The sequence below is a fragment of the Mytilus galloprovincialis genome, chromosome 13 (assembly GCF_965363235.1).
Source record: "Mytilus galloprovincialis chromosome 13, xbMytGall1.hap1.1, whole genome shotgun sequence".
Classification (NCBI taxonomy): Eukaryota; Metazoa; Mollusca; class Bivalvia; order Mytilida; family Mytilidae; genus Mytilus; species Mytilus galloprovincialis.
The window spans coordinates 35,258,730-35,284,259 of record NC_134850.1 but is presented as its reverse complement, the minus strand read 5'-3'; the positions used below and the strand labels follow the sequence as shown (position 1 = coordinate 35,284,259).

General features: G+C 33.1%; 1 protein-coding gene across 1 annotated transcript in view; it reads left to right on the top strand.

Moving 5' to 3' along the window:
* Positions 1-25,530, top strand: part of LOC143056740 (uncharacterized) — a 415,780-nt gene that overhangs the window by 275,109 nt on the left and 115,141 nt on the right. The gene's annotated exons all lie outside the window — the stretch shown is intronic.

Genomic DNA, 25,530 nt, shown 5'->3' with positions numbered 1-25,530 from the left:
CATGATTTTTTGTAATTATGGTAATAATTTTGTCGTTTTTGACAATTCGTGCAAAATATAATATATGAATATAATATAAGTAAAATTGAAAAAAATGGAAGTGATATGTTTTATAGCTTTTGGAAATCTCATTGTTTACACAATCAATCTACAAAATCGCATTCTTGTATGTTGCTGTACATGTTGCTTAAAGTCAGACATCTTCTATACTATCAAACGAGAAGACCTCATTTTGTGTGTCGCTTCTTTTCCTTCCACAATAAATTAATCATTATGCCCCCGTGTCCTATAGGTACCATGCATAGTTGCATCTGTCTTCCATTCTTATGATTATTCAGTTTAGGTTATTTTGGGAGACAAACGAAAAAAAAGACGTCCGCGCGAGTCTTGTTTCCGTCATCGGACGGACAGGAGCCTGTAATTTAGTGGTTGTCGTTTGTTTATGTGTTACCTATTTGTTTTTCGTTCATTTTTTTTACATAAATAAGGACGTTAGTTTTATCGTTTGAATTGTTTTACATTGTCTTATCGGGACCTTTTATAGCTGACTATGCGGTATGGTCTTTGCTCATTGTTGAAGGCCGTACGGTGACCTATAGTTGTTAATGTCTGTGTCATTTTGGTCTTTTGTGGATAGTTGTCTCATTGGCAATCATACCACATCTTCTTTTTTATATTTTAAGTCATATATATAAGCAAGACTTCCGTTTATAACTGTTCAAAAGTACTTAGGGCAGGACAATATTTTCCTAGGTTTTCTGTATACTATGATCATACATATACTATTAATAAAATGTATTTGCTATTTACCTTCAGTGACAAGTTTACTGTCCACGGCGGTCGCTGACGTGGTTGCTGATATATTATATAAAGAGTGTCTATAGATACTAAATCAGTGACTGCCATAAATAGTAGACTAGGAAAAGTAAATAACAAATACACTTTATTTTTAGTATATGTACATACATGTTCATAGTATACATAAAAAACAAAAAACAAACAATAACGGTCTTTGGAAAAAAGGGGGAGGGCTAAAACAAAATTGTCCTGTAAACACGGCACCGCAAACTAAGACTTTTGATACCTTTCTTAAAATTAGCCATGCAGTCATAAAATATTTAACGAAAATTCATCCTACAGCACTTAACATACTTTCAACCACGCACTAAATGCCCGCGATTTCGCGGGTGTGTTCTAATAAGCTTTGAAACAGTTTTAAAAGTTTGTGGTAGACTTTTCTCAAAATTTTGTTTTTTCCTATAGCATTTCATTTTAAAGATATTTATGTGATACAAATATATTGTTATTTAAACAGAGTCAGAGAAACCCAAATTAAGCATCAACACTCGTGTCGAAGAGAGACCGAAAAAGTCACGACAAATACGGAAAAGTAAGAAAAAACAAAAAAAACAAACAACAGTACTCCATAAAAAACTAAAGATCGAGCAACACACACCCCGCCAAAAACCTGGAATTATTTGATGTGCTCCGAAAAAAATGTTAGGTCTTACTTGGTGGTGTCAAATTCGTGGAAAAAAGTATGGGAAAATGGCTACGACAGTTCAGACATATTCATCGTAATCTACAACAGAGAAATTCCATAACTGTCTACCAACTCATGACTGCGTCAATAAACCTTCCGACGCTGTGACTTCAATCTACGACTTGGAATCCTTGGTCCAATATCTTTATTGCAAGCAGTATTCAACCAGCAAGTAAAGCATGATATCGAACGCAAGCTCTGCAATGCCGTATCTTTCCGCAAGATAAATACTATACACATGGAAAAAAGTATTGCAACACCAAATTGAAATTGAAATTAAAAAAACACTTTTCATTTTTTTGGGATATAATTTGGTAAAATAAAACTAGTTAAACATTATTTAAGTATCACCTGAGTTTAATCAAAAAATATCGACTCGATAATTTTTTATCTGCACATGCAGCTACTGTACCCGTAAACAGCAAAATAGTTGTTTTTATCCTCTTTGTTTTCAACCCTTTAAATAACCAAATTTTTAAAGTTATGTGATTGACACCTTATAATGGGTCCTTGACAACTCTTAACTGCAGCCAGATGGCAGATTATCAGCATAAGGGAAGCAGGGATGTCGATGTAAAAACTGCACGTACTGTTGGTCATCACCATTTCACTATAAGTCGTTTTGAGAATAAATCAGGCAATAAACACTGTTAAAGACATTCCGAGATAATGAAGACCCCCTAAAAAGAGAGTGGTGGCCATACAGGAGCTTTTTAACAAGAACTGTTCGAGATCGACTCATCGCTACTGGTGATCGTGCGATAAGACCATTTCGGAGACCTTTGCTAACAAACAGACAAACAGTTTTCCGTATCCAATGTAGTGCAGAGCTCGCCAAAGTTGGAAATTAGCATCGTGGAGGAAGATTCAATGTTCAAATGGAATTCGGTTCATCTTCCTTGGCACGATCGTAGCCCGGATTTCAACCATATCGAGCATATTTGGGACACTTTGGGGCGGAAAGTGCGCGAAAGGACACCCCAGTTCAAACACATCATGAAATAAACAATGCCCTTCATCAGAAATGGTTGCTGCTACCTTAGCAACAAATTAGTCGATTTATGACAGGAATCAGAAGACGTTTAGATGCGGTTATCCGTTTGAATGGAGGCTGCGCATAAAGTACTAATTCTTTGGCGTATAACAATCAACCATGATATGAACAGTCATCTAAGGATTAATTTTGAAATGTATGACATTGTAAAGTTCGACTACAGTAAAAGTTGTAAAATGCATTTTTTTTTGTACAAAAACCACTCCATTTTGGTATTAAAATTGTGGTTATATAAATTATTTTTTTTCAAACATTTTTTGTTCGTTTCGATGCCAATGTTATTATAAACTATGTTTCAATAATATTATACACATATTTTATTATATTTCATCCAAAAAAAGAGGCTGATTTTTCAAATTTTAAAAAATCAAGGTGTTGCAATACTTTTTTCCATGTGTATATATATGCAGCTTTCGCAACATAGAAATAAAAAAATGACAACTGGAAAGCTAAAATCATCTCTTTTGACTTTAAGCTTTGTTATCATCTGACTTCATCTGATTCTAGAGCTCGCATGCCTTGATATAGTCAACTGCATGTAATTCGAGCTATGAGAACGACTGAACTGTTGTTTCTGTGGCATCCGTTATTTCGAGTTTGATGGAATAGATTAATTCAATATAGTCACCGAATTATGATTTTTTAAGTGGGAGAAACCCCTCTATATAGCTGAATGAAGATGTAAGGAAAATTTCATGTTCGTTTCACTCTTCTCGATAAGCTACGGAAAGAAGTCTATGTCCAAGCAAGACGAGCATTGTTCGTTCCCATCGGACAGCCGATTGTCTGTTGATAAATCTCGCCCTCCAAACGTAACAAATATGTTATCAATAAAATCAGTTCAAACATTTTGAGTTTTTACACAGTCCTTAAATTATATTCAGCGTTTCATTTTGTTTCAGAGGACTTTTTAAATATATTAAATATTGTTCGTGTGTTTTTGCAAAATTTTGCAACGAGTGGCTTCATTAAACAGGAAATGATTTGTATCTTAACTCCCAACCATTCACTATACATTCAATGTGTAAGGAACGCAATTATCTTATTCAGACATTGCAAAAATAAATCAATTTATCAAAGTCTACCAAATGTTTAAGCTTTTTAAAAATGTATAACATGTTCTGAAAATCGCTACAGCGTTATTGAAATCCCTTTATAAAATAGATAGATGTGAATGATAGTAAAAATGAGAAGACGTTCTGTGATACAGTTGTGTTGTTGCTGTTTGTGATATTTTCCCCGTTTATTGATTTGTTCATAAATCGGGCCGTTAGTTTCTCGTATGAATTTTCATTTGTCATTTCATGGTCTTTAAGTCTACTATGCGGTAGGGGTCTTGCTCATTGTTGAAAGTCGCACGTTGACCTATAGTTGTTAACTGATACATATGCCATTTGTAGAGTTGTCTCATAGGCTTGGTAACCATACCAGATTTTCTAATATTTTTTTATAAATACATTTTGGACAAAAGTTGAAATTTTGGGATGACACATTGATAATCTTTTGTCGGTCAAACCTTTTTAGTGGACCATCATAAACAAATATGTTATTGTAGTCATTATTGTAACCATAAGGCATTTATTATTCTGATAAGTACAGGTGATTAAATAAGTGGTCACTTAATATCATATAAAAATAACATACTAAAACAATGGGCTATGATTGATTTATGTGTGCGGAAGAAGGAAGTATAATACAGATGGACATTAAGCCGTCAGAGTTATTTTATGAATGGTCCAATCGCTGATTAGTACGTTACGGTATATGAACGATTCTATCGCTGGCTAGTATGTATATATGCACAGTTTATGTAATTAAAAATGTGTTCCAGTGCATTGCAAACTTGGAATGCAATTAATACACCGCTTTTTGTCTATGACAGATGATTCGATACAATTTTATAGAAAAATTATATTACTTCTTGTGTTTTAGGGGCTGTTGGTTTATTTAGGTAGTTCTCCCAGCTTTCTTTCGTATCGTGTTTTTTTTTTTAATTATTATTTTTGATTAAGCGAAATAATCAAATAAGGGAGTTTGACAAAAATCCTTGTGAAGCCTCTGAAATAGGAAAAAAATACTAAAATTCTTCAGTATATTAATGTCATTGATCATAACCGATTTTACCATTTTATATGCTGGAATAATGACAAAGTGTTTTAAAGCATGATGTTTTATTCCTAATAAAAGCCACAAGACAAACTGACCTCACGTGCTCTCCATGACAAAGTAACAAAAATGCTTGGAAATAAAGATTTTAAAAAAATCGATAAACCCCTTGACAACTTCAAAATTCATAGTAGGTGTTCAATTCATACAAATTCGAGTTGTATGCATGAAAACCAATCATATTTTTTTGGCACTTTGAAGCAACCAAGAATTAAATAATAATTACATGTAGCTACTCTCGCCTAACAAATCAAAACCATTTCCACACATTGTCTGTGAACTTCTTGCAAATTATGTTTTAAAAATTCGCAATTGAGAAAAAAAATTAATTTCGCGGGTTGAGAACTCACAAAACATGTTTAACACAGTCGCAATTTTCCGCCTTTCCAAACCCAGGGCCTCTGGCCTTTGTAAGTCTTGAATGTATTCTCATTATTTTCATACAAAAAAAGATGTAGTATGATTGCCAATGAGACAAATCTTCACAAGAGAACAAATGACACAGAAATCGACAACATTACTATAGTTCACCGTACGGCCATCACAAATGAGCAAATCAACTATGTGCAAAGCCTATACCGCATATTCAGCTATATCAAAGGCCAGCTTGATATGATAAGTGTGAAACAATTCAAACAAGAAAACTAATGGCCTATTTTATGTACAAAAAATAACAAAAAACAAATATGTAACACGCATCAAACAACAGCCACTGAATTACAGGCTCCTGACTTGGGACAGGAACATACATACAGAATTTAGTGGGGTTAAAAATGTTAACGGGATCCAAATCCTTCCATTACCTGTGATAGTGGTGTAACAGTACAACCTAAGAACGCACTATAAAAATCAGTTGTAAAAGGTTTAACTCATCAGATGGGTACAGATAGAAGTACATCTGACAAAAACACTTGCAGAGTGTACGTGACCGGATAAATTTTTTGTGCTTCTACACCCAAACAACAAAAGGACAGTAAGCACAAATCTTATATGAAATGAAATTAAGTGGTACGTCCATTGTCATTGAATAATTCCACATTTTTGTTTTAGAGGGTAGCTGAAGCCCGTTTCTTGGTGCCGAATATACTTTCTGTGTCGAAGTCCCATTGATTGCTTTCTGCTCTTTGGTCCGGTTGTCTCGTTATTAACACATTCCCTCATTTGAATTCTACATTTTATCATATAAAATATTATTAGTAACATAGTGTGCTAGTGACCTAATACGGTATATATGGGGTCAGTAAATTCCATATGGGGTGAGAGCGAAGCTCGAATACGGTATATATGGGGTCAGTAAATTCCATATGGGGTGAGAGCGAAGTCAGTAAATTCCATATGGGGTGAGAGCGAATATATACCGTATTACGTCACTAGCACACTATGGAACGAATTTATCTTACCGACTATCTTAACGTGTGAAATTTAGACTAGTGACCTATGAGCGAGTCTTCAATAGCGTTAACATTAAGATACTATACTTCCATTGATCCTACAAAAACAGACGAAACAATAACAACTTGTAAGGTTTAAATGTGTTTTATGAATTTATTTCCATCTTAATCATCAATTTATTCGTCTGTTGAAACCTTTAAGATTTTTTCTCAGTACCGTTTTGTTTTAATAAAGGGACGTAACACGGCACAACTACTAGTCCAGTCGATTTGTGCAGATTTTTAACAAAATTGCTCAGATTGTGGTAAAAGCATGAAATTTGGCACAGTAATAGTATATGTCATGGACAACATTTTAAGCTATAGACCCACTCTGAAAGTCGATAATGGCGGGAGAGGCGGCCATTTTAAAATCTCTACAAATTTATAAAAAAATCGTGAAAATGATATTAGAGAAGATATTGATATGAAACCTGATTAATAGAATAACAGTGCTGATTCCAATTATCTGGTTGAACAACATTTTTGAAATATCACCCATATTGAAATGTGGCCATCTTGAAAAATCTTGAAATTTTTAAGCCCAAATAGGTAGCCATTATTCGATAAAAAAAAAATGCATTATATGTACATTGACAAAAATATACAAATTTAATTGTTTGAGCTATATAAAGAGGACAAAAGGCGAGCCTATCCCCCTCCCCCTCTCGAGTTTTTCTTCTATTTTGTAGCGGGTAGTACAAATAACTTTATATTTTCCGACAATGTACTTTTATTGTTTTTATCCAAAAGTTCACACCCAACACTTGAGGCTTGAGTTGTTAAAATCTGAATCATGGTCTTATAAATGCTTAAAAGTAATCGACATAGTTAAAACGCCAACCACGAAAAGGATATTAAGGTCTATTACGCTAAAAGCAATATTCATACTACCGTTTGTTCAACATAGAATAACAGGAGAAATTTATTTTACAAGTACAACTAAAGCAAGAAAAGATTTGTATACCTTTCATTTATAATAGTTGGCTGATTATAGGATAATTTGTTTTGTTGATAATGGGGAAGGTGATACATTGTACCTATAAAGTACTTTGAAATGTCAATTGAATTTTTTGAATGTTGTCACGTTGTACATGTACAACTGGAAATATTTACATGTAATCAATAGAATTTTTAAATGTTCTGTAACATATGTGTGAATAATTATGATAATTTAATTTATTTTTTTGAATTTTGCCACGTTGTACATGTACAACTGGAAATATTTACATGTAATCAATAGAACTTTTAAATGTTCTGTAACATATGTGTGAATAATTATGATAATTATTAACTTTCTTTGTCTGCAACATTTGTTGAAAAAGTACAATGCCCCTAGTGTTTATATGAAACAACTTTCAAAAACCTTGATTGCAGACATAATGAGTTTCATATCTGGAAGTATTGTAATAGTTTTTTCTTATATTCTTTTGTTAATCCTTATCGTATTATTTCATTGTCATTCAGTAATCTCGTTTCTATTATGAAATTGTCACCATGTAAATTCTTGATTTAAATATGTTTTCTGAAGTTTTAACTTCAGTGAGAGTCGGGCATTCTTACTGGCATCATCCGCTCAATTTGTATCAATTTGTTCAATTTGTAAAAGTACATCAATTTGTAACATTATGTAAAACTACATGTATTCAATCCTGAATCATCAAATTGTTAACTACTGCTTAGAACTAGTGTATAATACTACAAGTGGAGTTAAAGCGAGTATTCACAGTCAAGTGACTAGATCCCATAGTCATTGTCTACCGTTGGCATTGCCAACATCTGCAAGCGGTCGTGGGATGCATCTCGTTCTCAACTTCAAATCAGTAGCCAGCCTCCCGGTTACACATTCCCCATTTGAATTCTACATTTTATCATATAAAATATTATTAGTTACATAGTGTGCTAGTGACCTAATACGCTATATATGGGGTCAGTAAATTCCATATGGGGTGAGAGCGAAGTTCAAATCCCCATATGGAATTTACCGACCCCATATATACCGTATTACGTCACTAGCACACTATGGAACGAATTTATCTTACCGACTATCTTAACGTGTGAAATTTAGACTAGTGACCTATGAGCAAGTCTTCAATAGCGTTAGCATTAAGATACTATACTTCCATTGATCCTACAAAAACAGATGTAAACAATAACAACTTGTAAGTTTAAATGTGTTTTATGAATTTATTTCCATCTTAATCATCAAGTTATTCGTCTGTTGAAACCTTTTAAGATTTTTTTCTCAGTACCGTTTTGTTTTAATAAAGGAATGTAACACGGCACCACTACTAGTCCAGTCGATTTGTGCAGATTTTTAACAAAATTGCTCAAATTTTGGTAAAAGCATGAAATTTGGCATAGTAATAGTATATGTCATGGACAACATTTTAAGCTATGGACCCACTCTGAAAGTCGATAATGACGGGAGAGGTGGCCATTTTAAAATCTCTACAAATTTATAAAAAAAATCATGAAAATGATATTAGAGAAGATTTTGATATGAAACCTGGTTAATAGAATAACAATGTTGATTCCAATTGTCTGGTTGAACAACATTTTTGAAAATATTACCCATATTGAAAGGTGGCCATCTTGAAAAATCTTGAAATTTTTAAGCCCAAATAGGTAGCCATTATTCGATAAAAATAAAAAAAATGCATTATATGTACATTGAAATATATTGAAAAATAAACAAAGGAGTAGGTCCGGTAAGGGCCGATTTTGGCCTCAAATTTCAAGTTCATCTAACGAAAGTTTTTGGACACTTTTTAAACACTTAAATGTCTATTTCAATTGATTCGATTAGTTTACGTGAAAGATTTTAACTGATTTAGTCATTAAAAACGCTCTGATTCAAGCTTAAATATGAAAAATCTATCAAATATGCCAAAAAACATCACTTTGAATTTGTCAATTGAATTTTTTGAATTTTGTCACGTTGTACATGTACAACTGGAAATATTTACATGTAATCAATAGAATTTTTAAATGTTCTGTAACATATGTGTGAATAATTATGATAATTATTAACTTTCTTTGTCTGCAACATTTGTTGAAAAAGTACAATGCCTAGCGTTTATATGGAACAACTTCCAAAATCCTTGATTGCAGACATAATGAGTTTCATATCTGGAAGTATTTTTATAAGAACATCAACTGCTCAAATGATCTCAATTGACGCTAAAAATATCTCTTTTGTTAATTTATATTGGATATTCACAAAGTGGTCAGATAAGGCATGCACATGTTTACGAAATAAAGATATAAATATCAGAATTACTGTTACTTACATGTTTGCCTAAGTAATTTTTTTAAAACAGAAATTACGTATATATGATATAATGTATGACCGAAAGTTGTTGTTGGAAAGGATCAAAATTGTAGATTTCGAAAACACTGGAGCTGGATATCAGAAGAAGCTAATGCACGAATAGACTAGAAGGAATGTGTGAAACGGCAAGAAAGGACATGTGAGGGTTTGCAATGTCAACAGTACAGACATAGACATTTGAGTTGTCAATTACTCCTTTAATGCAAGTAACGAAGATGTTGGGTCATGAATTGGTTTTCCTTTCGCTCAATTTGAAACAGTTGAATGAAGGCTATGAAACTGCAGAAGCATTCCAGAATCACTGGGCAAATATGGCACAAATCCTGTCCAAAAAAAATTCAGACCTCAAAATATTTCATCAGTAAGAGTGAAAACATACATCTGATATCGAAGATAAGTTGTCAATTGAAAGAAAACGAGAAACCAGACACTAGCTGTAAAGTGGTACTGAATCAACACAAAAACAATGTATTCTTTTTGTGGTGATGTATCTGAAGATCTCTATGATACATCAACATTTTCAAATCGGCAAAAATAAGGCATGACTGTGCACCTATACTACAAGACATATTCTCTTAAAAAGTAAGTGCTGAAGATTCAAATCACTAGTATCCTGCTTGATGATTGATAAAACTTGACAACATAGAAAATAGGCAGACACAGAAAGAAAGCCAGGGATCTTTTATCCTTGGAGTTCTGTTTCCAAAAAAATAAAATATATTTACGGCACACGGTCTGGAAGAGATATTGTAGATTTTTAAATGACTGCCAAAAATACAAAAATATAATGTATTGCTGTTTTGCATTAGTATTAATTATTTGTTGCTGTGCCTCACACAAAAACGTATATATACACGCGAGACCATTTCCTGACCTGTAATTGTTCTAATTTATCGTCATTAACATAGTTGCAGTAAACATCTTTCAGCTAAATATTTTTGAGTTATGTTGTGGTCCTTATTCAAAAAATAAAATTATGACAAGAACTTGAAAAATTTCTCTCTTTTTTTTGACAGATTTGTATACAGTGCTTAAAGTTTAAAGTCCTAAGTAAATATAATTAAAATTTTAGAAAATATATCTCTGAGCTGAGCCACAAAAAGGACCCATTTTTGGGGCAAACGGAATTCTCCCCATTTAATAACCGCATTTATTCAATTTCTTCTTTTGATATTTTTAAACGTTCTGATGATTCATAAAGTACACCCAGAAAATCGCTTCGAACACAAGAAATTGTTAAATTTAAAACAAATTCATTTACAAAGAGGTCAATAGTGTTTCGCCATTTGACTTTGAAAAGTTTTATGTTTGGTTTGCATACTTAAAAACAAGTTCTATTTGGCCACTTTAAATTCATTCTATTTAAAAGTTACATTGCTGTATTTCATGAACACAAATTTATTCAATGCGGACAAGAAATACAAAGTATCTTTTGAAGGATTTTTTTTTATAAAAATCCATTTCTCATAAACAAAAGTTTATTCAATACAAACAAGAAATATCTTCTGTAATTTATTTTATCAAAATGAACTTTTTTATGATTGTAACATGAAATTTCGACACTTCTGTGTTAATTGATTTGGACAAGTGGTAGAAATTAACATCATGATGATCATTGATGAAGATGAAGAACTGAACGCGAAGCACAAATACATGTCTCCAAACATCTTTGACATTAAATGCCAATCTGCCTTGAAAACATGACGATAAAAACTCACTCAAGTTGACATTAATTTATGTTCAAAAAGTATAATAGTGCACGAAAATAACATTCGTTTCCTTTTCATGTTCCTGTCTTTCAAGATATGATTTGGTTGAAATGCACTAAAAAAAAAAAAAATTATGGGGAGCTAACTCCGTAATTTGCTAACATTCTAACCAAAAGTTATCTAGAGATTTCTCGAATTACCAGAAACGCAGAAAAAAAAGAAACTACCATTTTTAATTCAGGATGAGGGTACCTTCAAAATAGAATTGTAAGGTCGGTGAGTTTTTTTTTCGACCATGCTCTGAAATTCTACTAAATTGCCCGATTCTTTCAAAGACACTTAATCATACCAAATGGTGCAATGTATTTTGTGTGGAAGGATATTGCAAGGAAGTATAAGTTAGATTTTTACTTATATATGCGTCCTTTGAGATAGTTAGTAACAAGCAAATCTATGAAGTGCATTCTATCATTAAACCATGATTTATTTACGGTTTAGTTCATTTTTATATGTCTTATTCCTAAATTAATTGTAGTAGTATTATAAAGAAGACTGTGTTCACCTGTTCGGGATGGTGATTCGTTCATGACAAAATAAGCCAACAAAAAATATCTACATGTAGATGTTTGGATTTTCCATTTATCTTTAAATCTCTTGTCAAAAGTTTTTTATTTGTAATCCTTATTGTGTGTTGTGGTCTTTCTAGACTGTGTCCGGACTATTCGGGGATTTTATTAAAATTATCATTAATAACCTTTATTTCATGTACTAAATTATCTAAACTGTGCCCGGACTGTTCGGGGGTTTTATCAATTAATATTAGTAATCTTAATTTCAAACAAATCATCATTGCCAGCATCTCACTAATGTAATGCACCTTAAATATCTAGGAAGTTACCATCAGATAAATATAATAAACTTTCAGATTTCCATTTCTTCATAACTCCCCAAAATGTAAAGAAGTTTAAAAAGAAAAACAACGAAAGACTATATTGTCCTGTACATGTGGTGACTATGAGGTTTCATATTGATTCATTTAAAAAAAAAATCATGATGATAGTTAGCACAAAAACGGATATAATTCATGAAATAATAATATGGCTTAGTACTATTTACATAAGAAAAGTGAAGAAATGTTAATACCTCTTTGCATTTATTTTGTGGAAAATTAGTAATCTTGAATCAGTTAAGCGCTTTTTGGCGGAACAAAACTGTCAATACAAACTGTATAATCCGATAGCGTGTTACAGAAAATAAAATATACCATATAATATATAATAGATTAACTAATAGATTTGTGTTTGCATAATGTCCAGCGACAAATATTTCAACAACATATAGAAATAAAAAAGTTTGCAAAGTTTAAACAAGGATGAAGTCATTAAATGAACTATCCTGTGGAAAAAAAGGAGGATCAGTTAGATAGGTCAGAAATCTTACCAATACAATAGACCATTTATACGAGTATTTAAAGGTTTTAAGTTCTTCATCCTCAGTTGTCTGCTTGAGAAGAAGAGTGGTATAATTTAATCCATTATCTGGTTGTAGATGAGGGAACTACTTAATAATTTAATGAAAGTCTACAAAAAGATAAATAGTAATTCATCCCAATTTCGTAATGGATAAAATTTAAGGGACGATTTTGTAGATATGGTGGAGAATAGTTCCTGCACATATCCCACTGTCTTAATATTAGCAATAATATGAAAATAAAAATAGTTAAAGTTATCAGCGATATTGATGTCATGCTATGGGATTTGCTCATTATTGAAGGCTGTAAGATGACCCATAATTTCTATACATTTGGTTTATGAGAGAGATTTCATTGTCTCATTGGTATAAATGTTATCATGTACCACATCTTCTTGTGTAAGTGTTCTGTCTCTTTTTTTCTCGTGTTTGCTCTTGAAAAAGTTGACAAACAACGACACATCGGTCTAGGGTTAACTTCGTATCGCTCTCTGGAGAGGAAAACACGAAACTTTGGGTTATTTTGGAATGCCGGGTATATTTTTGCTGTAAACATTTTTTTTAGTCTGATTGTAACAGTATAATTTTACAAAACGCCCATATCTTCATCCGAAGCACCTGAGATCTCCCCAAGTTTTTGGTTGGGTTCGTGTTGCTTTGGTAGTCTTTAGTTTTCTATGCTGTGTCTTGTGAGCTATTTGTTGTCTATTTGGGTTTTTTTCTTCTCTTTTCTCCATGGCGTTGTAACTTTAATTTCGTTATATAAGTTTGAATGTCCCTCTGATATATTTCGACCCTTTTATATTCTATAGTATAACACAAATATAATAGAAATAGATATTATACAAATAAATTATATTATCGCTATTTTGTGCATTTTTCTTTTGATCTTTTTTTGTGATAATTTTCAAATCATGCTTCTCGCTTGAGATGGAATAATTATCGCTAGAAACTGAGGAGGCCACGTGGCGTTGCTAACGAAATTGACATGAAATTGACAATGTCGTCATAGGTAAAATAGCGATAAACAGATTATCATTGATCATCTCAACTCGATTGCTTTTCTCACTTTCGCTGTACCAGCTCAACCGAGAAAATCAATCTCGTTGAGATGATCAACGATAATCTATAACTAAAGTACAGCAGTCCCAAAGGCTTAATAATTACATTAAATGTATGTTTCAATATGATACCTTATTCTGATTGGCTAACTGCACATCACGTGTTATTCCGTAAGCAATTGCATTGCTCAATAATTACATTAGATGTATGTTTCATTATAATATTTTATTCTGATTGGCTAACTGCACATCACGTGTTATTCCGTAAGCAGTTGCAGTTGCAATACAACTTTTTATTCATAATAACACGTGCTCCAACAATAAAGTGCACAGGTGAATTAAATAATAAAATATATAAAATTCGTGTTTTCATAATCATAGCTAAAAAATGTAATTATAAGTATTGAATGCTTCTTTTTGTAACTTTATAGGGTTGTAAAAGGGTTTACCGTACGTACATTTTTAGAATGAAGCGCTTCCGCGCTTCATACAAAATGTACTTCGGTCAACGCTTTTATTCCCCAATAAATTTACAAAAAGAAGCATTCAATTCTTAAATAAAACTTTTCATTCATGATAACACGTGGTCACACAATAAAGTGCACAGGTGAATTAAATAAAAACAATAATAAAATTCGTGTTTTCATGATCATTGCCAAAAAAATGTAATTATAAGTATCGAATGCTTCTTTTTGTAACTTCATAGGGTTGTAAAAGCCTTGACCGTGCGCACATTTTTAGTATGAAGCGCTTCCGCTTCCGCGCTTCATACAAAATGTACTTCGGTCAACGCTTTTACACCCCAATGAAGTTACAAAAAGAAGCATTCAATTCTTAAACAAAAGGTTTCTTTGTCCTGACATAGATATCCAATATGGGGTAGAGTTGGAGATGCTTGGATGTGATCAATCCGGCCGCTTCATGCAAGACTGGTAAAACAGCAAAATTGTAAACAAAATATTTGGATTATTTACAGTCGTGTTTACAAAAAGGGAAAAGCTTGTGTTTTAGTTTTTTCTCAATTAAACTGTCAAGGCCACAATTAAGGTGATATTTTTGAAAAATCAGGATTCAAATTGATTAAACTCTAAATACATCATATAGAACAAATGGTTTTACAAATGATACATTTGACAATATAGATTTTACCTGCAACTGCCTACATGTACAAGTTTGTACTTTATATTTATAAATCAATAAAAAAAAAGGTTTTTGACAGCCTAATATACATTGATATAAGCGGTTTTATTATAAAACAATTACATAAATAAATGTTTGTGACTAAGAATCACATTTTATTGCTAAATATAAATATTTAAGAATGCAGCAATTTTTTGCATGTCTCCAGTAATGACTGATCATCAATCTTACGCTTATATAACTTATGCTTTTTTATACATTCTTTAACATCAAATAAGGGAAAGATGCTAGCGGGTTAAAATTCCCTGAGGCAAAGGTGATAAGACAATTGAGGCTAGTATTTCTCAGACGGGAGATGCACGTTTGGACTAATTGATGTAGCATTCTAGCCAATTAAGACTTATCCTCGCATGTGCATGTACATTATCTTAATGTTGAATTATATATTGATATTCAATATCAAGGACATATGATGTTTTATATGTCTCTGTCGATATGTAATAATTACATTAGATGTATGTTTCATTACAATACGTTATTCTGATTGGCTAACTGCACATCATGTGTTATTCCTTAAGCAGTTGTGTCGCTCAATAAAACTTCCCATTCATGATGACACGAGGTCCCACAATAAAGTGCACAGGTAAATGAAACAAAAACTTGATAAAAGGCGTGTTTTCATGATCCTATAGGTACATGTAAAAATGTAATTATAAGTATTGAATGCTTTTTTTTGTAACTTTATAGGGTTGTAAAAGCGTTGACCGTGCGCACATTTTAAGTATGAAGCTCTTCCGCGCTTCATACAAAATGTACTTCGGTCAACGCTTTTACACCCCAATAAATTTACAAAAAAGAGCATTCAATTCTTAAATAAATGACATACTATTTATCAATCGGCAAACCTCGGGTGACTCCGCTTCTCTCCATTTAGATGGAGATACAAAATCGGCCGAGTTGTGACAAATGACTATTTATAACATGTTCTTGTTTTATATAACTTTTCTGATTGCACTAAATATGATTATTGGCAAAGGTTGCACTTTGTAAATACAGCTGTTTCTCAAAACACACCTCTTTTGGGGAGATCACGAATATTCATAGAAAATTAATTTTGATTACATACTGGTTCCCAGTTATGCTCTCTGTGTTCCATCTCACAGAGACATAACCTGGGAACGTTACTAGAAAATAAACATGTGCATATTGTTTACATTTAAAATCTGTGGTAACCTTTCATTCGAGGTAGGTGTAGTTAAGAAAATTAGTGTCAGTTTAAACTCTGAAAAGTTCAGGGCACATAAACGTTGAAAATATGCCGCACGGCCCTATATTTTGACCTTTGCAAAGCATTGTGGTGCATATGAACTTTCAATTCTGGGATAAGATTTTTTTTCAAAACTTCATAGTAAAAGTGGTACACTTTTAGCCGTAAAAGGAGGACCTATGGGAAATTGCATTGTCAATGCCTAAAACTAGACACGAAGTGAAGTTATAAAACTACTGAAAAATAAAATATACATCTATTAGATTTTTATCAAAGATCAAATAAGACTGGGACATTTTACTAGACCTAAGTATATTGTCAGAAGTCTATCATACATGTAGGTCCAATGCTTATGTGCACAAAACCACTTTTAAAGTTAAGATATTCAATCGTGGTACTAATTTATCATAGAACTTTTACCTTTTTTACTTTCTTTCTTTGTCCAAATCTGAATCGCACGTGATTCGTCCTTTTCATTTTATATAATCAATATTGTAAGAATGACAAAATTTATGCAGAAACGTGTTCTGTGCAAAGAAATTATTTGTGGTTTTCTTTTAAAGTGTGTTACCTAATATTCAACTCTTATTTATAAAACATTTTTAAAAACATATTTTTAATAATATATCAAAATAATTTAATTTTGAATGAAACGCGTCTTCTGATTTGCTGACGTTATTTTGTTATGAGCCCATAGACATAATTTAGTCATGTGACCGTGACGTCATCAACGTTTTTTCATGTTTTCTACGGTTTAAAATTGAATTTAAGATTAAATTATAAGAAATGACTGTAATATTTTTTCTGTCTATTCGAAATCACATAAAAAATGTGGTGCACACTGTTAAATAACCCGCTACGCGCGATATTCAGACAGAAAAAATATTACAGTCATTCCTTAAAGAAAAAATCTATTAGAAGTAAAAGTTTCTCTTAAACTTATTTAGTCAGAACAATGTATTTGAAATGCACGGAAATAATGGAAAAATTAAATAAGGTGCTTGTGTCTACAAAAAAATGAAACTACTCCGAAATATACTAATCATGCTGATTAAGCAATAAACAAATCAAAATGTTCTAAATATTGTGTTTACGTTTTTTCAAACTCTCATACGTCATGTTATTGTACGTATTGACATAAATCCATCATTCCTTCATTAAGTTACATGATTGTGTCTTTATTTGACATTTAACATACATTCCCTGTGTAAAACGTGAAAAATATTTGTCAGTTTTGTTTATCTTTTAATATCAATTGTTCCTACTGACTACTGCTGGAATACTCTGAATCTCATGTACTGAAAAAGCTTGCACGTGCAGATGACATTTTTGGAGTTTAGTATGACGTCTATTTTACAGAGTAGTATAAATTACTGTTTGGGGCCAGTGTGTGTAGGATTTTCTTTGTGTGTACTACCCATTGGTGGTGTTAAGTTGTTTTCTGCTTTTTGGTCGGGTTGTTTCTCTTCAGCGTCACATTCTTTGTTTCAATTCTTAATTCTACAACTATATAAAGAGGGTATCCATCTCTCTGACTAAAATAGATAGGCTCGTTTAATTTTAACAAGGTTTTGACAAAATATTTACTTTGACCCGTTTGCAAAAATATGAAAAATTTCTAGAAATTTGAACAATTAACACAATTAAGTGCCAGTCTGCCTAAGAATCAGGCAGTGGTGAAAACATGACCAAAAAACCCCACCAATTTGACATTGATTTCAGTTCATAATATGTAGTTATGCACAAAAATAACATTCATTTTCGTTTTCTGTTCTGGTATTAGAAGATACAATTTGGTTGAAATGCACTAGAAATTATCGAATAAGGGGAGATAACTCTGTAATTTGCTATCATTCTAACCAATTTTCTAACCGAGTTATTTGATATTACCAGACACACACAAACGAAAGACTAATACTCAGCCGATTTTTAAAAGTGCATGAACTCCCTTAGGTGTTCTGTAACCCCTTTATCAATATGCGTCATCAAACAGGGGCGGATGCAGGAATTTTCGAAAGGGGGGGTGCTAACCCAGGGCAAAGCAGGGCAAAGGGGGGGTGCAAAACATATGTCCCGATACAAATGCATTGATCGACAAAAAAAAAGGGGGGGTGCGCACCCCCGGAACCCCCCCCCCCCTGGATCCGCCACTGTCAAATGTCTATTGGTTGTATGTTAAGTTGCTTTCTTTAAAAAAAAAAAAAAAAAGCAATACATGAACCAAAGACCGCTGACTGTCGGGTCACCAAAAGATTGTTGCTGAATTTGTGTTCGCTTTTGAATTGAAACAATGGACTGTGAATAGAAGAAGCCAGTTGAACGTATACATTTACAGCTTCTATTTGAATAGTTATTTTAAAGCTCGACTATTTTATATATTACTTGGGAATGTACATATTTTCCCCGATTATAACCCATTGGCAAATCCTAATTTCTACTAACCGGATGACTTATGCAAATTGCTCAAACCTATCGCAATATAAATTTATGCACTCAGTTTGCTTTATAGTCTGGAATTCTGGATGCATTTATTTTATCTTTCATATCTTTATATTTTGTTTCCTAAATGAATGCCTTTATATTCTCAACTCGTATTTGAAGCTGTCTTTACTCATGGTGGATGTTGTATGCGATTAAACCTGTAGCATGCAATTGATTGGGACCTCTTATGAAGAGACTTATTTTGGTCTCATAAAACATCTCAAATTTTAAGGATTTCTTGATTTTACTTAAATCAATTCAAAAATTATACAGAGAAACTTAGTTTTGCCAAAAAATTTCTTATTCAGAAGTTTATGAATACCTGTACACACTTTCAAAATAACCAATTTATATAAAAAGGTATGTAGATATGAAAAACGCCAGACACGAGTTAAGTCTACAAAAAAAGCATCAGTGACGCTCGAATGAAAAAATTTAAAAGGCTAAATACATTACAAAGTTAAGGAATCTATTCCTTGGTAGACAATCCTAAGCTTTTTGAAAAGGTCAAAGTTTATAATAGGACAGTGACTCAAAAAAGAAACAAAAGAGAAACAACTCGAGGTCAGAACACCGTTAGTAATGATGACCGTGCTTGAAGGTCACATGTAAAGCTCTTTCTATCGTGTCCTGAATTTAGATAACAAAAACAAAAATAAGCTTCCACGAGTGAATTTAATAGTATTGCATGCAAGTAGTATTTTAGCACACGAAATAGTAAATAGCAAGCATCTCACTGATACTCAGGAAAAGAATACGCATTTGCGTCATCACATATCTTAATCTAATAGTTGAAATCGAATGTCAAACGGCCTACATTAAATGTTTTGACTCCGGATTCATTAACATTTTATCCGGAATTTTTGAGAACGCAAACCGATAGTTGTAATTAAATTTTGTTGTAATTATTGTAAATTATTTGTACGGTTGTTGTGAGCTGCAATGATTTGTATAAGTTTGAAAATATTGTAAAAAATTTAAAATCATGCTTTATAAATTGAAAGGTATTTTTATTCACGACCGTTTAAAATTTAAATATTCAATAAATTGATCTTACTTTCCGTTTTATGGATACAATACAAAAAAAAATAATAAATACTCATAAAACATAAAACCTAAAATGGTATAATTAATGTAGAAATATAATGATTATTGTTTATACACATTTTTTTTTGTAGGATGCAAGAATTTATTTGGATTTAATTTTTATGTTTCCTTTACAAATGAATATTTAGAAATACCAAAGCAGAGTATCTTGTCATATAAAATACTTTAATTGCAACTCTGAAAATATTCTGATTTCAATCATTGTTAGTTTCTCCAGAAACATAAATACAGTATTTATTTTGTATACATTTGTTTGATTCCTATTGAATTAAATACTTTTGATAAGAATATTATCTTTCTGTTTTCCGATCTAATATTAATATTTTAACCAGAATGTTATCTCCCATTAAGTCTAGTATGATGAAATACACAGTATCCCGTGGTTAAATCTTCAAACATAATTAGTTTACATGTTATCGAGACAACAGACAATACTACGTTATAATTGACCCAGATACACACAGTGCACAGTGGTCGTTTTAAAATAAATATAAATGCGTCGTCAAGGGCCATCAAGGGACCACATGAAAGACGTCACAGATAACAACCTGTTAAGACCTGTATGAATGACCGAAAACTTTAGAGATGTTCCGAGAATTTTATTCTGACTACCGGCCGAGAGAAATCGAGTGGCCCATAGACACATCCAAAACTCGCCAATATATAAGCATGAACCCCTCAGGGGGTTCATGCAATTATAAAAATGACAAAATTATCATGTTTTCATAATTGGACATCATTATTTTAAGAAACAATATTACAAGGTGTTTGGAGATGACCAAATGGTCCAGAAACTACAATTTGCAAAGAGGCGGATCCAACGGGGATAGGACTACGGGGGTCGGTCCCATTTTTAACGATCAATTCGTTTGAATGGGGACACATAGTTGGATCCCCCCTTTTACCCTGAGTTGGGATTCCTCTTTTAGATATTGCTCGATCCGTTCCTGTTTGACCCTGAGTAACATGAAGTATTTGTTATATTATACAGAGTTTGAATTTAACAGTTATATGAAATATGTATGTAAGCCATATTTATGTATTTATAAAACTTAGTGCTAGTATATTCAACTGGCATATAGAAATTGATATTTTATTTGAGTGTTTTTTAATTCTATTTTTTAATGGTTCGTTCTAAGTGTGTTCATGTTAATTGTCATACTAAAAAAACGTTCATTCGCTCAACATCCTAGTAAAAGTATATACAGTTTTATCCTGAATGATGTTCAATTCGAAGTCGCCATTAATAGTTAGACATGTACAGGTAAGTAAGGCTAGATTATTATTTCAATGTCTTTATCTGTTTTACTTTACTCACCCATTTGGTACATTCACTTGAGGTTGACTTACCTGTACACCAAAGAGCACACAACAGTCCAAGACCACCAACAGATCTTCAACACACTGAAGAATCCAGCACTATGTTTTACTGTCATACACGTAACAGATGTTGTTGACCCTGTCGACGTACATGTTCTCGCTCCGCCTTAAGTTCGTGTGATTCGGATTTTCCTTCAGTGAGGTACTAATATGAGGTATTTGCACATCGGTATGGGTTTCGTGTTGATTAGTCTTTAGTTATCTATATTCTGTTGTGTTTACTTTTGTTGGTCTGCTTGTCTTTTATTTCTAAAGCAGAGCGTTATAAAAAGAAGATGTCGTATGATTGTCAATGGGCTATTCTCCACAAGAGACCAAATGACACAGAAATTAACAACTATAGGTCACCGTACGGCCTTCAATAATGAGCAAATTCCATATCCCGCATAGTTAGCTTTAACAGGCCCCGAAATGACAAAAATAAAAAACAATTCAAACGAGAAAACTAACGCCCTAATTTATGTACAAACAAGAGCTGTCAAAATGACAGTAAACCGGATTCTTTAACATTTATTCGTGTTCTGGCATTTATCAATATTACAAGGACCAAAACTTCTAATAGGTAAAATTTATGATTATCAATATCAAACTTGACTTCCATGTTGTCAACAATAACAACATATAAACTAGATAGAAAATGACCCTCTAGCAGGACAAACTGTGTGCCCTTAATGCATAAAGTAAGAAAAAATTACTAAGTCCTTCTACCTACAAAATGTAGGATTTTGAAAATATCTAAAACAATTTTAAACTTTCAAGAACCGTAACTCCTGAACGGTAAAAGTCAAAATCGTCATTATTGAACTTGACCTCCATTTTGTTGTCAGTAACAACATATTAAAATTTTAAAAGGTTTGGTTGACTGGTTCATGAGTAAATGCACGGACACGACATTTTTTAAACTTTCAAGAACCGTAACTCCTGAACGGTAAAAGTAAAAATCGTCATTATTGAACTTGACCTCCGTTATGTTGTCAGTAACAACATATTGAAATTTAAAAAGGTTTGGTTGAACGGTTCATGAGTAAATGCACGGACACAACTTTTTTTTAAACTTTCAAGAACCGTTACTCCTGAAAGGTAAAAGTCAAAATCGTCATTATTGAACTTGACCTCCATTTTGTTGTCAGTAACAACATATTAAATTTTAAAAGGTTTTGTTGAACGCTTCATGAGTAAATGCACGGACAACATTTGGTTGCCGCCCGCCCGGCGACCCGGCCGCCCGCCCGCCCGCCCGCCGTACATCCCCAAATCAATAACCGACATTTTTGACACAAAAATCCGGTTAAAAATAAACAAAAACAAATATGTAACACATCAACAAACGACAACCACTGAATTACAGGATCCTGACTTGGGTCAGGCACATACATACAGAATGTGACACGTTTAACATTTTAGCGAGATCCCAAAAGAGGGACGAAAGATACCAAAGGGACAGTCAAACTCATAAATCTAAAACAAACTGACAACGCCATGGCTAAAAATGAAAAAGACAAACAGAAAAACAATAGTACACATGACACAACATAGAAAACTAAAGAATAAACAACACGAACCCCACCAAAAACTAGGGGTGATCTCAGGTGCTCCGGAAGGGTAAGCAGATCCTGCTCCACATGTGGCACCCGTCGTGTTGCTTATGTGATTACAAATCCGGTAAATAGTCTAATTCACATTCATGAAAGGGAAGGGGATTGTAGTGTCGACGTAAGGAACATATCCGATATCATTTGTGAAACGGTTATTCCATAACGGTCAACCAACTCGTGATGGCGTCCGTAAAATTTACGAAGGGATGATTTCAACTTCACCATTTGGAACTCTTGGTTTAATAGCTTCCTTGTGAGCAGTAACCCTCTATCAAGAAAATCATGATAGGAAATGCAAGCACGGGAATATCGTATCAATTGGGAGATATATACCCCGTATGCAGGTGCTGCTGGAATGTTGCTACTTAGAAATGGAAAGTTCACAATTGGAAAGCTCTTTTGTCGTAAAGTTTTGTTTTCAACCGACCATCATTGTCAATTTCTAGATGTAAGTCAAGATATGAAGCCGACTTAACTGTATCTGTAGTATCCTTTATCTCCAATTCTATGGGATAGATGCGTTCCACATAGTCACCAAATTTTGAATTGTTTAGTGAAAGAACGTCATCTATATAGCGGAAAGTAGAGTTAAAGGATATTGCTAACTTCTTATCTTTCTTCCTAAGAAGTTCCTGAATGAAGTCAGCCTCATAATAATAAAGAAACAAGTCGGCAAGTAGAGAGGCACAGTTTGTTCCCATTGGGATGCCGACAGTCTTTTGAAAAACACGTCCTCCGAACGTTACAAATATGTTCTCAATCAAGAAATCAAGCATCTTGATAATATCGGTTTCAGAGAATTTTTTGTTTGAATCAGAGTGATTCTTTACAAAGTATGATTTATCCCTCCCTAAGACAAGATACTTGTATCTACGTTGGCCATTCTTTTTTATGAAGCAAAGTAATACCAACTCTTTCAATTTGTCTTTTAGTTTGGAATGTGGAATACTTGTGTAAAGAGTAGAAAAGTCAAATATTTTAATACTGTTACAAGATGAAAGAGAGTTAGATTGTATGTACTCTAAAAGATCTTTGGAATTTTTAAGTATCCACATCTGATTCACGCCACCTCTAGATTAGGCAGTTTCACAATAACTTTTAAGCCCGTCTTTGATTGCTGATAAAATAGATGTTAATAATTTAGAAAGAAGTTTCGTGGAGCACTTGGAGCACGTTGTGTGTAAGGACACTTATGCAGTTTAGTTATCCAATACAGTGATGGAAGATCCAGTTCTTCATCTTTGGTTGAAATACCAAAGGAACAAAGAACAGACCTATGATTATCCAGGATTTCCTCTTTGGTAAGTGTCGTGAGGGTATACGTTGAGTTTCCAAGTGAATTGTCTATACCTAATTCGTTTATCAAGCAATTAGTGTAGTGACTTTTACAGACAAAAACGATGTTATTTGGGGCTTTGTCTGCGGGGACAACAACATATTTATCATGGAGGTCGGATAAGTGTATAGCAACATTTGGGTCTTTAAAGATTGACGTTACATGGGCATTGATGGACCCATTCAGTTTCTTGATTCTGATTTGTATTAACGACCTCACTGCCCTAATCCCTTCGGATAGAGTGTCTACGTCTTCCTTTTCACGTTTAGCCCATTGCCTGGCATAATCCTCGACTGAGTCCATCAAAATTTTAAAGTTGTATTTCCAATTGATGGATTTAGGCTCACGATATTTCGGACCTTTCGATAACACATTTCGTAGAGAAGTGTTATTAACAATGTTAAGGTCACCGGTAATAACGTGGCCAGCAGGATTATATATGAATTGGGAACTAGCACAAGTGCAATCAGGAGGTTTAGACTTGAAGTCGTCAATATCGAGATTCTGCAAAACGCGTTTGTAATTGAAAATTTTAGTTGCAATAGGTTTGGTATAGGTATAATAAATTATTGGTACAGACTGGTCTTTGAAATAAGGAGGTATTTTCGATTGAACTAATTTATGATGAAGGATATTGCCTAGGTTGACGCCATCGAGATCTTTGTTGGCAAAGGAAAGATTTAGAAAAGATCTTTTCTCTTTTTCATCTTTTCCAATGCGAACTGGCTTGAAAAGTCTGTGACTTGCAATATCCGAAATTATAGCTTGAAGTTTGTATTGGTTTGAATGAGGGTTTGTAACAGTGGATTCCAAACATAAATTGATTAGAGAATGAAGTTTTGAAAGGGGTAATGAATAAAGTTTCGTGCTAATATAATGAATACCTAATGGCTTTTGTATGAATGACAGCAAGTCATTAATAGAGACATCATGCAGAGAAGGTGATGTATAATGACGATGACCATGACTGCGTCTACGTCGAAGAGTCGAGTTGAAAACCCAACCTTCCCTTTAACCTGGGACAGTGGTGGAACCGTACAACATAAGAACGAACTATAAAAATCAGTTGTCAAAGACTTAACTCACCAGATGGATACAAATAAAAATACATCTTACATAACCACAGAGTGGACACGGCTGGGTTATTATCCCAACAACAAAAATACACAAACTGATCTGAGAGTATTCGCAGTTACTGACTGTTAGTTCAAAGCCTATAACAACTAATAATTTATTTTTTTAAATCTTGCACCTTAGACTAAATTTTCAATCAGTTATCATCCAACATCCAATGGATTTAGTGTAAAGACGTCATAAACAGTCAGAGAAAAACATGACCTTGTGCGATGTTTATTTTCGAATAACGATTTTTTTTTTTTTTTTAACGTAACAATATCTTTATTGCATATTTGCTGAAACAATTTACTAAGTTTACAGCTTTAACTTAGTATCCCTCA